The following is a 15524-nucleotide window of genomic DNA, read 5'->3' on the forward strand; positions in this document are numbered from 1 at the left end:
TCCGTGCCGAACACTTATTTTCCCCAAGTCCCATCTATCTGCACTCAGACCATAACCCTCCATTCCTTTCCCGTCCATATACCTATCCAATTTATTTTTAAATTATAAAATAGAACCTGCCTCCACCACTTCCACTGGAAGTTCATTCCACACAGCTACCACTCTCTGAGTAAAGAAGATCCCACTCATGTTACCCCTAAGTTTCTGTCCTTTAATTCTCAAGTCATGTCCTCTTGTTTGAATCGTCCCTTCTCTCAATGGGAAAAGCTTATCCACGTCAACTCTGTCTATCGCTCTCATCATTTTAAAGACCTCTATCAAGTCCCCCCTTAACCTTCTGCGCTCCAAAGAATAAAGACCTAACTTGTTCAACCTTTCTCTGTAACTTAGTTGCTAAAATCCAGGCAACATTCTAGTAAATCTAATGCCTCATTTGCCTCGGAAATGTGGCGTGTCTCCAATGGGTCTTACCAACTTGTACATGAGCACAGTCGAAAGCATACTGTCAAGCTACATCACAGCTTGGGTTGGCTTGTAACCCAGTCCATCACACAGACCAGACCTTGCTCCATTGACTCTATCTACACTTCACACTGCCTCGGGAAAGTCGCTAACAATATCAAGGAACTTTGGTCATTCCTTCTTCTCACCGAAGCTGTCGGGAAGAAGATAGAAAGGCAAGAAAACACAAACCACCAGAAATAGTATTTTTCCTTCTGTTATCAGATGTCTGAATGGTCCTTCCATAAGCCAGCTACAATTTTCCAGCCTACCTTATCGCGGACATTGGAATTCTTCCCTCGAACTGTTATGCTACAATGCTGAGAAACTATATTTATACTGCACTCTGTTATTTTTCTCATCAACTGTTGTATGTGTATGGTTTGATTGTATTATCTGATTTGATTCAATGGCATGCAAACAAAAGCTTTTCACTGTATCATTGAACACGTGACAATAATAAACCAATACCAATACACATTTGTGTAATGGGACAACCAGAACTGCACACAATACTCCTAATGTGACCTAACCAAAGTTTTATGAAACTGCAACATATCTTCCTTATTCCTATACTCAACTCTCCGGCCAATTAAGGGAAGAATACCAAACACCGTCTTTACCAATCGATCTACTTTAGTTTAGTTTAATTTAGAGATGCAGCGTAGAAACAGGACCTTCAGTCCACTGAGTTCACGCTGACCACCCGTTCACACTAGTTCTATGTACAAACAAGGAACTGCAAATGCTGGTTTACCAAAGAAAGACACAAATTACTGGAGTATTGCAGCGGGTCAAGCAGCATCCCTGGAGAACGTGGATAGGTGACATTTCAGATCGGGGCCCATCTTCAGTCTGAAGGGTCCCGACGCAAAACGTCACCTATCCAGGGTCCCGACCCGAAATGCCACCTATCCATGCTGAATGAATGAATGAATAAGTTTATTGGCCAAGTTTTCACATACAAGGAATTTGCCTTGGTGCTCCGCCCGCAAGTGACAACATGACATACAGTGACAGGAATGACAAAAAAACATTAAAACATTAGGAATTAGACATAAAGCATTCTCAGGGATGCTGTCTGACCCGCTGAGTTACTCCAGCATTTTGTGCCTTCTCACACTAGTTCCATGTCATCCCACTTATGCATCTACTCCCTATGAACTTGGGGGCAATTTACAGAGGCCAATAGTACATTCAGAAAGTATTCAGATCCCTTCACTTTTTCCACATTTTGTTACGTTACAGCCTTATTTTAAAATTGATTAAAAAAAAATTTCATCATCAATCTACACACAATACCCCAGAATGAAGAAGTGAAAACAGGTGTTTAGAAATTTTTGCAAAGTAATGAAAAAGAAATAACTGAAATGTCACATTTACATAAGTATTCAGACCCTTTGCTATGACACTCAAAATTGAGCTTAGGTGCATCCTGTTTCCATTGATTATCCTTGAGATGTTTCTACAACTTGATTGGAGTCCACCAGTGGTAAATTAAATTAATTGTACATGATTTGGAAAGGCACACACCTGTCTATATAAGGCCCCACAGTTGACAGTGCTTGTCAGAGCCAAAACCAAGCCATGAAAATGATGGAGTTGTCTGTAGACCGCCAAGGCAGGATTGTGTCGAAGGGTATAAAACAATTTCTGCAGCATCGCAGGTCCCGAAGAGCACAGTGGCTTCCGTCATTCTTAAATGGAAACACATTGGAACCACCAGGACTCTTTGTAGAGCTGGCCGCCCGGCCAAACTGAGCAATCGGGGGAGAAGGGCCTTGATCAGGGAGGTGACCAAGAACCCAATGGTCATTCTGACAGAGCTGCAGAGTTCCTTTGTGGAGATGGGAGATGGGAGAACCTTTATGGTAGAGCGGCCAGACGGAAGCCACTTCTCAGTAAAAGGCACATGACAGCCCGCTTGGAGTTAGCCAAAAGGCACCTAAAGGACTCTCAGACCATGAGAGACAAGATATTCTGGTCTGATGAAATCAAGATTGAACTTTTTGGCCTGAATGTCAAGCGTCACGTCTGGAGGAAACCAGGCACCGCTCATGACCTGGCCAATACCATACCTACGGTGAAGCATGGTGGTGGTGGTGGTGGCAGCATCATGCTGTGGGGATAGAAAACATAGAAAACATAGAAATTAGGTGCAGGAGTAGGCCATTCGGCCCTTCGAGCCTGCACCGCCATTCAATATGATCATGGCTGATCATCCAACTCAGTATCCCGTACCTGCCTTCTCTCCATACCCTCTGATCCCCTTAGACACAAGGGCCACATTCAATGGCAGGAACTGAGAGATTAGTCAGGATCGAGGGAAAGATGAACAGAGCAGAGTACAGAGAGATCCTTGATGAAAATCTGCTCCAGAGCGTTCTGGACCTCAGACTGGGACAGAGGTTCATCTTCCAACAGGACAAAAACCCTAAGCACACAGCCAAGACAACACAGGAGTGGCTTCGTGACTAGTCTGTGAATGTCCTTGATTGGCCCAGCCAGAGCCTGGACTTGAACCCGATTGAACATCTCTGGAGGGACCTCAAAAATAGCTGTGCATCGATGCTCCCCATCCAACCTGACAGAGCTTGAGAGGATCTGCAGAGAAGAATGGGAGAAATTACCCAAATACAGGTGTGCCATGCTTGTAGCGTCATACCCAAGTAGACTTGGGGCTGTAATCGCTTCCAAAGGTGCCTCAACAAAGTACTGAGTAAAAAATCTGAATACTTATGTAAATGTTATATTTCAGTTATTTCTTTTTAATTACTTTGCAAAAATGTCTAAACACCTGTTTTCGCTTTTTTATTATGGGGTATTGCGTAGATTGATGATAAAAAAAGAAAGAATTTAATCTATTTTAGAATAAGGCTGTAACGTAACAAAATGTGATGGGGTCTGAATACCTTCTGAATGCACTGTACAATCCTACATGTATTTAAGATGTGAGAAGAAACAGGAGCACCCGGAGGAAACCCATACGCTCAGGGAGAACGTGGAAACCACACGGACAGTCCCCGAGGTCAGGATTGAACTGGGTTCTTTGTCGATTTGAGGCAGTAACACTTACAGCTACGTCACAGTGCTGTCCTCGTGTTGCTACTTTTGGGAACCTATGGACTCGGATCCCAAGATCCCTCTGTACACAATGTAATAAACTTCTAGGTTTTCCCTCAGCCTCTAGAACTCCAGACAAAAACAATCCAAAATTGTTCAATCTCTCCTTCTAGCTAATACTTTCAGGCAGCATCCTCTTAACCTCTTCTGCACCTTCTTTAAAGCCCCCACAACCTTCCTGTAATGAAACTGCAAATTTGACCTAACATAAGTTTTATACAGCTGAAATATGATTTCCCGTTTCTTTACGTCTATCTACTTGTGTTGCCACTTTCGGGGAGTTAAGGACTTGGGCCTCAAGATCCTTAAGGTTTCTTCCATTAACTATATACTTTCCCTTTAAGAGTAACCGCCAAATGTGCAACACCTCACACTTGCTCAGATTAAACCATTTACTATTTTTCTCCCCTATTTGTAACTGATCTATATCTCGCTGCAACCTTTGACAGCCTTCCTCACTGTATACAAACCTGCTAACCAACCCATCTACATATATACATATGGCATGGTCTGCTGTGACAAAGCCATGCTGACTGTGCCTAATTATCCCATTCTCTTCCAAATGCAAATCAATCCTATCTCTAAGAATCCTACTCAATTAGCTTCCCTACCACTGATGTGAGGCTCACTTTCCTATAATTCATTGGATTATCTCTACTTCCCTTCTTAAGCAAAGGAACAATATTCACTACTCTCCAATTGTCCAGGACCTCTCCTGTGGCTAGATAGGATACAAAGATTCTCATCGAGGCTCTGTACTCTTCTTTCTTGCCTCTCTCCATATATATATATATATATTTATTCCTTTTTTTTCAAATTTCTGCTGGCACCATTGCATAATCATTTTAACACTTCAACCAGTTCTGTAATTATCAGGTGTCGTAGTAGGACACCCTTATCTCTTTGTTCGGTGCTCAATGTCATTGGACCCGGCAGTGGTCGAGGACAGGCCCGCGGTGGGTGCCAGAGGATAGACGAGGATGTACCATCAAGAACAAAGAGGAACCCGGTGTGAGGGAGGCGCCGAGAACAAATAGGGGACTAAATGGAATACTTTGTTATTTTTACAGCACCCTATATGTGGCAACTCTTTGCATACTGTGAGAAGGCACATGTGATTATAAAGCATAATTCATTCATTCATTCATCACACCCTTCATTTTAAGTTGGATATCTTTGCCAGAGATTGAGAATTTGATGCACCCATTCCATGTCAGTTTTCACCTACGTGAAGGCGAGATTAAACATATAATCTTGGGGAAGGTGATACATCAGGAGGAAGGAAAAGAAGACTTGCTTTTATGCAACACTGTACACTACTACATTGTAGAAATTTAGATAACCAATTTGTGCAATGTTACCAGCATTTCCTTCTTTGTGGGTTCTATTGGAGTTCTAGGCTACTGCAGTGTGATCCCAAGAATTTTGAATGGCAAGGATAGTAATCAAGTCAATCAAAGAAAAGTGAGTAACTGATAATTCTGCTGCACACACCGGTGGGATGTCAGTATGATTGATCAATGATGTCAGAGTACCATTGGTTTCAGATCAATATTGTGACTGGGTCACTTTAGACAGTGCAAGAAATAGGGTTGTAATTTGAAGAAACAAAGGGAATAACAAAGGGAGAGTTTAGTATCAACAAAAAAATAATTTGAAACCTATTGTTTTATTCTCTAATAACTGGATACCAGCAACAATCTAAGGATCATTGGAAGACCAGTAATGCAGGTGAGGGTGGTGTCTTGTGAAGAATTAAATCTTCTTTCACTACTTGTGTTCACATTGAATTCACTACATTTTTTTCCAATAACACTAAAATAAATTTACTGGGAACTTTTTTGCTTAAAATTATATTAACCTGCTGCATCACTATGCAAGAGAAGTTACTTTGTCTCATTCAAAATAATTTATTATTCTGGTTTTCGTTTCCTTGTTTTTTACTAATTCACCAGCCAGCACCTTATGAAGCAGCTTGTTTGTTAACCTCCCTCAGTCTCTGATTCATCCCTAGTTTTTATCATTTAGGTTTGTCCTAACTCACAATTATGTTACAAATATTCACTTGGACTATTTATAAAGCACCACTCGGTCAAGGCATAAATCTTCTGTTCAAAGATGTGAAACATCTGCTGAAGAAAGGAAGCATAGCCTGATATTATTTTTTTGATGTGATGTTTGCACCTGCCGCACTCCTGCACTTCATTTTCATGCAGTTGCATGGATATCTACAATCATCTTTCCACGACATTCTCAATTGAAATAATATTTCTTTAATTGGAGATTGTTACTGGCGTGTCTTTATAACCTTAGGTACAATGACAATGTGAAGTGTATGTCCTTTGCTCACCTCCTAATATGTTATTTAATGTATCAATATAACCTAAATTACTCTGTACCATGTTGACAAATTTAGTTGCTTCTATGTGATGTAGCAGGAGAAATAATGAACTAGAATTTTGCTCCAATTTAAAAGTTTTAGTATTTTAATAATGCATTGAAAACATTCCATGCATTAGGAATTTTAACAAACTACAGTATAACAAATTAAATATTTTCTTGAATTTCCAAGATGACTCGGCCTCTAAAATCTAATTCAAGAACAGTAAACATAATAAACTGCTGAGGTTTTATGCCATGGACAAGATTCCTTCAGCTTGATGGCGATTAGGTCCCTTCACATGGTGGATTACTATCCTTCACAGTTTAAAAAAGCATTTTTGTAAAGCAGACAGCAAATTGGAAAGTAAGATATGATTGAAAAAGACAGCATGGAAACAAGCCATTTGGCCCAACAAGTCCACACCATTAAGTTTGAACTCTGTTTGGATGAAGTAAGATTCCTTCTCCGGGGAACATTGGTGTGAGGTAAAGCTAAAATGTACCTGCTAATTCTCAAAATATCATCTGAAGCATTCATTGGAAAGGGAGATTGCAACCTTCACGTGGTCCACCTTGTTTCGACTAATGCAATCAACTTGACGTGCACAAACAAGATCAAATAGAACAAGTTGACCTACAACTTTAGGTTGTGCACGCCATAAGCAAGAATAAGAAAGCATTAATTGAAATGTATTTCCCAATAATTTTGGTCCCTCTATAATCCCTCTTATTATAGTTCCATTTCTGTTCATTCCCATAACCTAAGCCAACCTTATGCTCATTCATTATGAGTTTACTATTAAGGTTCAACCATTTCGTTTTGTAATTTGAGAATATCATAAACTTCATAAATTGTCATAAACTTCATTTAACACAAACTTTTTGTAAGTTAATGTAACCAGACAAGGGGGTTGGTTTAACCCGCCCCCCAAACAATTAGTCTCTAAATGTAAGGGAGCTCTGCAACTTTGGAGCTGCGGTTTAGACAGAGTGCCTTGCCACACAGTATATAATCAGGCAGGAAAGCAGCAGTGATAAATCAGTCAGAACACAACAGCAATTGCAGAAGAATCCCAAATGAATCTAGCTAATTTCTAACTGTAATTTCTTATTCACAGAGCACAATTATTCTTACAAAATGTATTGGAAAATGGAGTCTGATGTTATTCATCCATTAATTTTTTTGTTAAACGGTACTTGCAGTATCCCTGCTGCTCTCATGGCAGATACATTATGCAGTAAAATGATAATCTAATCTGCCCCGTCTGAACTTCATACAATGGAAACTCCTGTAAATCCACCTCAACAAAGGAAATACTGACAGGCAAGCTTGGTGTCACGAACTGCAACATTACACATCAGTATAAATAATAAGACCAATTATGGCACAACAAAAAGTGCAGGAAGTGTAATGAATATATGATAACTACTACTACTGCCCATAAATGTCACTTGCAACCTGAAATGATTTGCTCCCAAATGCGAGTTTCCTTTTTCAGGTAAAGGCATGGTGAAGTTAGTGATACTAGAGAGTAGTAACTGTCCTACGTATAAAGCAACTCTTCCAGAAGCACAATCCCCACTCTGATCACCATCCTCCAAATTGACGGGTGTCTCCGTGGTCGTATTCCAATGACTGGGACTCCAGTCACTGCAAGCAGATCTCTGATCATATTGGCAATAAGTATGGCGTTTTCTGGCTGAATCTACCACAATATAAAGATACATGGAAAGTTAGTACGTTAAATTGACCAATTCTATTACAGTGTATGATTACAAATTTACTAAATAAATGCAAGCTTCAATGTGTTTAGATTCTGTAGAAATATTGTGCTGTGAAAGCCAACACAATGCAATCTAATTACTGGGCATGAGCATTAGCAAATCCTACACTGGAGGAAATTGTAATCTATCCTAATTGTATAAAATTCAGTAACCCTTCCCGACCAGTGGTAAACAAAACCCTAACAGGTTAATGACCAATGTTGACCAGGAACAAAGTTAACAATACCTGAAGAGTTCCTGCCTCAACAGATGAATGCTAATGTTAACAAAAACGGTAGAAAATATTACAGGAATCAGCATTTGTCAAGAAAGATCCTAATCAACGAAGAGTCTCACCCTGAACACTCCCTCTTCTCCCCTCTCCAATCAGGCAAGATGTACAGAAGTGTAAAAATGCACGCCTCCAGATTCAGGGACAGCTTCGTCCCAACTGTTATCAGGCAACTGAACCATCCTATCACCAACTAGAGACCGGAGCTGAGCTACTATCTACTTCATTGAAGACTCTCAGACTAAATTTAATCAGACTTTACTAAACTTTAACTTGCACTAAATGTTATTCCCTTTATCCTGTATCTTTACACTGTGGACGACGATTGTAATAATGTATAGTCTTTTCACTGACCGGATAGCATGCAACAAAAAAGCTTTTCACTGTACCTCTGTACATGTGTCAATAAACTAAACTAAGATCCACCTCTACCTATATCTTTGAAAACATAATTATTTAACATTAAAAAATAAAATGATAGAATAAAATGAAGCTGTCAGGCAGCCCATGTGGAAAGAGAAACAGTTAACCAATTGGGTCTGGGATCCTTCATTAGAATTCTGGCTATCAGAACTGCCAGCACCTTGGCATTTACTGGCATGGATTTAGGATTGATTAAAAGACAGTGGACAAAGAGCAGGAATTAACTGGTCACTTTCAACTTGGGAGCCAGTGATCAGTGGGGTCTCACAGGATCAGTGCAAAGACCCTAGCTGTTCACATCCTGTAGCAATGATTTGGATGAGTTTATCTTCCACATGTTTCTGTCTCTGTGGTGTGGGGTATTCTTCCATTGGTTTATCACCAGACTGGTTGGACTAATACATCTCAAACACAATAGAAACATCTGTGCAAACACTAACAGATCCTTAGCATAGCTTTAAAGTCTTAAACTTACAAATTCATTGATGGCAAGAAGAGTACGCTGGATGAAATGCAGGTTATTGTCAAAATTGTTGTTTAGCTGGTCGCCGATCAGTTGAAGTCTCCTGGCCACAATGGCGTTATCATCACCTGAGGAAATGTGAATGCATAAGACCTCATTGAAATGAATGGCTTTTACCCACACATTTCCACTCTTTGTTCAGTTCCCCAGATCTTGTCAGGAATGAATTTGGCTGACAGAAATACATAAACATGTGTGCAGCATAAGTGGTAACAAGTTTTTTAATTTTTGTATCTTACCCATCTAGCATGCCGTTTAAGGTGAACTATCATTTTTGGGCACAAATGTATAGCACCGCTGTCCACATAAGTACATTTTGAGTTGCACAGTAAGATTAAGAGAGTGGCCAGAGACGTAGGTTCTATTCTAACTGCGTGTACACGGTGCAATCTAATTACTAGGCATGAGAATTAGCAAACCCTACATTAGAGGAAATAGCCAGATCCATCCTAATTGTATAAAATTCAGTAACCCTTCCCGACCAGTGGAAAACAAAATCCTAGCAGGTTAACGACCAAAGTTGACCAGAAACATAGTTAACAATACCTGTTATCAAAGCCTCTACTTCCTGTGAAGATGAAGGAGATTCGGAATGTCAATTCCTCGTATGTTGCAAAACGTACTTGGCTAATAAAGTATTATTGTATCATTGTATTGTACGTTTAGACGGTTGGCGTCGTGCGCGCACACGTTTAGACGGTTGGCGTCGTGCGCGCACACGTTTAGACGGTTGGCGTCGTGCGCGCACACGTTTAGACGGTTGGCGTCGTGCGCGCACACGTTTAGACGGTTGGCGTCGTGCGCGCACACGTTTAGACGGTTGGCGTCGTGCGCGCGGGCGCCGTCGGGCCCAGCTGCGGGCGGCGCGCGCGGTTTGTGATGGGCACCATGTCGAGCGGAGAGGACGGAGCGCGTGTCAATGGACGACGCTTTAGGCGAGGGAAACAGATTCAGAGCGGTACGATAGTCCGGACCTCGAACAACGTCGTTGTATAGACACGATTACAGACCCAAATGCTGGAGTAACTCAGCGGGTCAGGCAGCATCTCTCGAGAGAAGGAATGGGTGACGTTTCGGGTCGAGACCCTTCTTCAGATTCGCTGTCTGACCCGCTGAGTTTACTCCAGCATTTTGTGTCTATCTTCTGTGTCAACCAGAATCTGCGGTTCCTTCCTACACATTACGTCGGTAATAGACAATATGCTGCGCCGAAAAGAGAGTGTTTTGTGATATTGGGGGGGGGAAATCAATTGAAGTATCCTGGCTACAATTGCGTTCTCATCACCTGAGGAAATGTGAATGTATTAGACCTCATAGAAATGAATGGCTCATTTCCACTCTTTGGTCATTCCCCCAGTTCTTGTCAGGAAGGAATTAGGCTGATAAAAAATATCTAAACACATGTGCAGCATAGGTGGTGACAAGTTATTAATGTTTTGTATCTCACCCACCTACCATACCATTTATGGTGAACTATAATTTTTAGGCACAAATATATAGCACTGCTGTCCACATCAGTAGGTTTTGAGTAAGATCTATCTATGGTGGTACAGTGGAGCCTTACAGGGCCAGAGACCTTGAAAAAAGAAAACTGCAGGTGTTGGCAATCTGAAATAAAACCATCAAATGCTGGAAACTCTCAGCAGGTTAGGCAGCATCTGGACAAACAGAAACATCAAGTTATTTCTCGTTTCCTGATTCAATTTCCACAGATGTTGACCTGCAAGGTGTTTATCCTGCATTCTGGGATTGGCCTCAGTATGGAACACTTGCACCAGGACGAGTTTATCATTGAAATTGTAGGCGATGCACAAATAATAGCAATACATTGCATTTTATTGCTTGCAGATCTTAGGTGCACAAGCACTGTGTGACTATTAGTAGAAACAAAAGACCCTTGAGTCCCTGAGCCTGCTCCACTGGACAACAGGATTGTCGCTAATGGGACATTCACATTCACTTTTTTGTCCTTTCACCATAAAACCTAATTTCATTTCACATTGAAAATCTATCTCAGCCTTAAATAATTGTGACATAATTGTGCCCTTACAGCATCATGTCAAGGAGTTCTAAAATCAAATTCTCAGAGAAAACAAATTCTTTACCAATTCAGAGAGTGCTCTCTAGTGCTTGACTGTCCCATGAGAGGAAACATGCTCGCAGTAGGATCTGGTTCCCCCAAGACTCTTACTTCAATAAAATTGCCTCTCTTCTTACCTGTTCCGCCTTTCCTTGTAGAATTATCCCTTCACAAACTTGATCATCCAAAGAAACTGTCTCAAAACTGCCACCAATTAAATAATATAATTCCTTAAAAAAGTGGAATCAAACCTGTTTGCAGTGCTTTCGATGTGGTCTCCCTAGTACCTTACAGCAGTTGGACTTTGCCAGTGAACTAATTGTGGCATTTGTGGAGTATAAAATTCATACGAGGTTGTGTTCAGAGAGATGAAATTAAATTGGGGCTTCAGTTTAAAATCCCAATACTACGAAATGTAAATTTCACCCTACTAAGCTTCAAAACAAGTAATTTGTCCTGTTTATCCGGAGTTAGTGAGTTCATGAATCAATTCAAGAACAAAACACAGGGATCACCATAAATATATTCAATATTGAAATATAGTGCATGGATAACAGCCATTGTGTGCATTGTCACATAGGGATCAGTGTTCCCTTCTATTACAATAGATTTTAGGGCTTTCACTTCCACCTGAACTTTTGGAACAGTTGGAAATAGAATTATTGATGAAAGGCAGCAAATCCCTCAGTATAAGATAAAATTCAACATATTAATATTGGACAATAACCTGCATCCTCTTTTATTATCATTTTTATCTACCCCACTATAAGTGTCCAGATTTGTTGATCTCTTCATCTCCAAGATGTGGAATCAAGCAGATACTCTCATGTGATATTTTGCTATGTTTTATGAGTGATTGCTATATTGACACATGAAAATAAATTCCCCAGAGTGCTGAACCATGCAAGAGGATTTCTCTAATATTTTTGTTACTTACCAAGCACAATTTCTGAAGACATTATTTTCAGGTTTCTGTCTTGTTTTACATCTTAGTGATGACAGGATCACAGAACTGAACACTTATATTGTGGTAGATGTGAAGAAGCATCTACTCTTGAATATTATTGATAATTATTATAATCGATTAGTTATTTTGAGGTGTTTCTTCCGTGTTAAATACAATTCAGTATAAATGTTTTTCTTGATGACCAATGGTCACCATTACCCCTATGACTTTTTTCATTATGTAAATCAAAATGTATGAAGTGGTTTTCACTATTAAATAACTATTGGTTTAGGATGATTCAAATAACACATTTTGTTGCTCACCTGATGCCATGGTCTTGTACTTGGCAAATCTTGTTATTTTCAGACTCTTAAAGCGGAAATCTGAAGAATCTCATGTAGTGTTTGATAACTTTTACATCGTGGGAACCTATCCTATAATTTTCATTCAGTTTTGTTTCTAATGACTTATGGAAACAAAAGCCAAAATAGACAGATTTATGGCAAGTTTTTGACAAGCTAGAACATGCCCGGACAATGATGTTTTGGGTTTTCCTCATCCACCTGCCTGGGAAGTGGTATTTAATTGCCAGCAATCGATTGGATACAAAACTTGTTACAATCACAGTGAATGCTCACCATAAGCAGTTTCCATTTCTGACATTGTTTCTCCTCCAGTTTCAGGACTGATGAGTAAAAGATTTTCAGTGTCAGCTTATAAAGGTGCCTCTCTCTCTTGTGGGATTTCAAATCGATACATGACACGTTGAAACTTGCGTGTAGGGAAGTCAACGAGTTTGTCTAATCAAAGCATCAACTGATAAGTTTTTACTCTTAAATAGGGCCGTATGTTTTCAATCATCGATGCTGTTTATTCTTCTTTATTTAGTGCATTTATTTGATCTCCATCCTTTCCAGTGCAGAACTAAATAGAGATGCCTCACACTTGTGTCTAACAATGTTAACTGGTCACTGAGGCACACTAACATATTTTGTCTTGATTTCAATCTACTTTGTGTTGCATCTGAACAATACTTCCCCTCTTCAGCAGTAAGTTGTATGTTTCATAGTTTTATGTTCTATACATTCATATTAGAAATATTTAAAGTGGAGAAAATCTAAAATAATGGAAATCCTTTCTTAAAGTTGATGTTTCTTTAGTATGTGTTTGGGCATAAAGGTACTGTGACTGAACCTGCAGCCAGAAATTTGGACCATTAAACCAGAGGCATAGATCTGAATTTTGACACAGCAGACAACTCGTTAAATCTGCAATTAAAAAAGATGTCTGGATTCAAATTTTTAGTTTAGTTTAGTTTTGGGATACAGTGTGGAAAGAGGCCCTTCGGCCCACCGGGTGCGCGCCAACCAGCGATCCCCACATATTAATACTATCCTACACCCACTAGGGACATTTTTTACATTTACCAAGCCAATTTACCTACAAACCTGTACGCCTTTGGAGTGTGAGAGGAAACCGAAGTTCTCGGAGAAAACCCACGCAGGTCACGGGGAGAACGTACCAACTCCCTACAGACAGCACCTGTAGTTGGGATCGAACCTGGTTCTCCGTCGCTGTATTCGCTGTAAGGCAGCAACTCTACCGCTGCGCCACCGTGACCACAAATTGTGTTAACTATGAAACTAGCAGATTGTCATTCAAAGCTCATCTTTTTATTTAATTTAATTCATGGAATGAAACTCAACGTTCTTTCCTGATCTGGGCCAAATATGATTCCAGACCCACCAAAGTGGGTATATGACCCACCAAAGTGGGTATATGACTGTTCGGTTCAGAAGCACTTAGGAATAGGCAGTAAATATCAGTGAACTCCCTTCCATTGACTACATGCTGTCTCGGCAAGGTCCCCAGCATAATCAAGGATCAATCAATCTTATCAAAAAAACTCGGAAAAGATATCTTCAACTTGCAACCAGATAAAAGATCAGTAAATGACAACTGGGTGTGGCTGAGAAACTCCTTAAATAATATTGTTACAAATCATGTTCCTCAAAAACTCATTAAGGGCCATATGCGTCCTCCTTGGTCTTCGGCATAACTGAAACGTCTCTGCAGTAAGAAAGAGAAGTTTTATATCCGTGCCAAAAAAAAGTTACTTTAAATTTAGTTGCATCTCGTTACTATAGTTCTATAGTATATAGTATATACTACAAGCCGGTGACACTGCCGTAGTGACGGCTTCGGCTAAACGGCAGGCATGCATAGCCTCGTTGAAAGACAGGTCGGGCTTGAGCAAAAGTTCAGTCCTTAGCTTTTCATCGCAGAGACTGTAAACCAGAAGGTCCCTGGTCAGCTCCTCGGAGGTCAGCGTCTCAAGGCGGCACCGTCTGGCCAGGTGTCGCAGCGCAGCAACATAGTTCTCAGCAGATTCACCAGGGCGCTGACGCCGCCCGAACAGTTTGAAACGTTCTAAAATGCAATTAGTTGGAATGTCGCAAATCGCGGTAAACTTAGCCAATAAACATACCGGGTCCCGAACAGATTCACCCACATCGTAGACGAAGAAGTCTGACCGAGCCAGGGCATCGGGACCAGCCAGGTTAAAGAGTAGAGAAGCTTGGATGGCTGGAATAGCGGCAGGATGAGTGATTGTGACATAGTGGTCGAAGTCACGTTTAAAGACATCCCATCGATGGGCAATGTCTGCATCGAAAACGAGCACATCGGGTTTGCGGCAAGAATTGGCCATAACGAGGAAACAAGTAGGGGGTAACAGAAAACTGGGGCAAAATTAAATAAAAACCGATAAACATGAGGCGCAAAGGGTAAGAGTTTTGACACCATGTAAAGAAATGTTATCGACACACTGACTTTACTTCTTTATTACCTTCATACTGTGACATTACAGAGAGCACTATCTGTACGTGGTCTGTCACGGAAACTAGAGAGCGATATGTGGGTGGGGAGGTTGTAATTATACTTGTGATATGGGGAGTGGTTAGTAGTGATGAGGTAACTATATTAAGGGTCACATGCATATGTCATCTACAGGGCACGAACAGGCAGAGACAATGGGTCTACCAGGACAGTCAGGTTTGTGGACTTTGGGGAGAAGGTAAAATCGAGCCGTACGGGGCTGGGGAACGATGAGGTTGGAGGCTCGGGGGGGGGGGGGGGGCAAAGAGCCTGAGTTGATGAAGTCAGTGATGAAGTCAGTCTCCATCACTGACTTCATCAACTCCGAAGTACTGCAACTCTAAAAGTGTTGCAATACTGTATTAGAGCCTGAAATGTTGAATTTGCATTGAAGCTGCTTGATGACATTCCATCAGGAAATGATCAGCACGTATCATCCAGCAGACCCTGCAGGGATAAGGACTTGACTGCGGCATGGTTCCCTGAGCAGATTGCCCAGCTTGTCTGGTGAAATGCTTTATCGCCAGAACTCACCAACAAGCACCAAGACCTGTCTTGGCTGACGGAGAGGGGCCCTCCCAGTCAGATCCTTCCTGCACTGTTGGAATCTTAC

This window comes from Amblyraja radiata, chromosome 24, assembly GCF_010909765.2.
Source record: "Amblyraja radiata isolate CabotCenter1 chromosome 24, sAmbRad1.1.pri, whole genome shotgun sequence".
NCBI classification, from domain to species: domain Eukaryota; kingdom Metazoa; phylum Chordata; class Chondrichthyes; order Rajiformes; family Rajidae; genus Amblyraja; species Amblyraja radiata.